Raw genomic sequence first — 2,500 nt, forward strand, 5'->3', positions numbered from 1 at the left:
GCATGGACACATATCATTACCTTCTAAAGGTTCAAGGACCATCTTATTATCTAATCTAACTGAGAGATCGCATGACAAAGTTAAGACATGGATTAAACCCCTTGTTTTATCGTTGTTCCTTTTTCTCATTCCACTGAATATACTCCTTTGTTCACTAGGTCAAACGATTTGGAGCTATTCTAGCTTCAATTTCCCATTATGATTTGTTATGATTCATCAGACCTGATGTATATTGGGACACATGGTAGGTGTTGATTAGGGTTCCACTTCGAAGCAAAGAAAGTCAGGCCGAGAGAGCATCTCTTAAGGATGGTTCATCAATACGTTGTTGAGACGAGATGTTTCTTTAACATTTACTTCTAAGTCTGTATTGAAATCTGCTGTAATCTCGACCCTGATAAGCAATAAGAATATTTTCTGGCGATAATACAAATGTTTTTATGAAGACACAAACACTTGGCTAATCATACATAAAATGAGAATAAATTGGAGGGTTGTTTGTAGAAACAGAATATACATTTCTCATTACTCCATCCTTCCATATTCTTTCCCACTTCATTGTGTTTATGTTACTAACAGTTACTTACATAAGAGCGACAAACTAAAACATCCAAACAAGGCAAATTATACATTCCATTTATGACGTACGTGAACATGCTCAGCCTAAAGATGCAATCTCAGCGAAAGTAAACGCAAGAAACTGCGCTATTTGGCAACAGAAATGATAATGACAATGCCAATGGCGATAAACAATAGGTAACTTAGGTTCCCAGAAAAGCGTATCATATAATTAAAGGAAAAAGATTTCATATCTGAGAGCAGCTGGTAACTGTGGAACCGAAACTTTAAGTTGTGGTTTATGTACAACCTCGGATCTCTCTCTCTCTCTCTCTCTCTCTCTCTCTCTCTCTCTCTCTAATTTGCTTTGATCCATGCTGCAAGATTTTTTTTCTAATAAACGTCATATAAGCGTTTATAGAAATAAGCAGTGTCCGTACTTGTTTATAAATCGTGTAATACTCAAAATTGGTTAATTACAGCTTCCAACTTTGGCAGGGGGTCGTCATTTCAATGAATCTTAATAGATACTGTATATATATATATATATATATATATATATATATATATATATATATATATATATATATATATATATATATATATATACATATATATATATATATATATATATATATATATATATATATATATATATATATATATATATATATATATATGTATATACACACATATATATATATATATATATATATATATATATATATATATATATATATATATATATATATATTATCATTTGAAAATTACGATAATAGAAATTGTATACACTAGATTAAACCATTTAAAATATCTTTTTTTTCTTCTTTTTTTTCACCTTCAACAATGATCAAGTATTTTTCTAACAGCAATATTTCAATCACCAAACAGGAAAATGAAGATAAAGTATTTCAACAATTTATCGTTAGGTCTTTACCATTGATTCCATCTCCCCGAAACTGATGCTGAAAATTAACGTCGCTCTTTGATCGTGATCTACTTTCCAATTAGCGTCCATTTGCATTCTGACCCAAAGCTTGCCAGATGGACCGTCCTTCCTCAAAAGCCAGCACAATTTTCCTTATATTCACTGATTTGCTTCTGCAGCTTATGAAAATTGGCTATCTTTATTTCTCCACTCATATTTACTTTTGGTTTTGGGCATAATTTCAATAATCTTATTTATAAGGTATAATTCTTGCATATCTTCTGTATCACCATTTTTCTTACATCCAGGAATCGGTTCCCGATGTGCTCACTCCAATGCCTTTTATCAAAAGCTTCCTTTTCCACTAAAACGTTTTTCACCTTTACTCACCATATAATTCTCTGCCTCCCTCTCGGTCATCTCCCCCTAACAGGTTCCTCCGAAGTCATCCTCACTCCTTCCCCACCCCCCACCCTGAACACGCGCCCACATCATCTCAGTCGTGACACACTGATCACCGCTAATCTTTACTACACCTGCATTCTTCTTATTTCATCATTTTCCATTCTTTCAAGCATTGATAATCCCATAATTCTCATCTCTTTTCTTTCATACTTTGCTTCTTATTTTCGGCCTAGACCCCACATTTCCGATCCATACATTACCGCTGGTCTTATTAGTGTCAAACAGATCTTGACTTTTCGCTTGATTTGTGTATTCTTAATGGCCTGCATGTCGTAGAAAGCTACTAAAGGGTCAGATGCTTCCTTGCAGACTTGTTTTGGACTTTTAGTCAAAGGTTAGGGCCACCGAGTATATATATATATATATATATATATATATATATATATATATATATATATATATATATATATATATATATATATATATATATATTTATATATATATACATATATATATATATATATATATATATATATATATATATATATATATATATATGTGTGTGTGTGTGTGTGTGTGTGTGAAATTATATGAAGGTAAGTACTTCTT

General features: G+C 31.8%; 1 pseudogene; it reads right to left on the reverse strand.

The window, feature by feature from the left end:
* LOC137657535 (protein unc-13 homolog 4B-like) overlaps positions 1-2,500 on the reverse strand; it is a 51,649-nt pseudogene that overhangs the window by 39,256 nt on the left and 9,893 nt on the right.

Source organism: Palaemon carinicauda, chromosome 18 (assembly GCF_036898095.1).
Source record: "Palaemon carinicauda isolate YSFRI2023 chromosome 18, ASM3689809v2, whole genome shotgun sequence".
NCBI classification, from domain to species: Eukaryota; Metazoa; Arthropoda; class Malacostraca; order Decapoda; family Palaemonidae; genus Palaemon; species Palaemon carinicauda.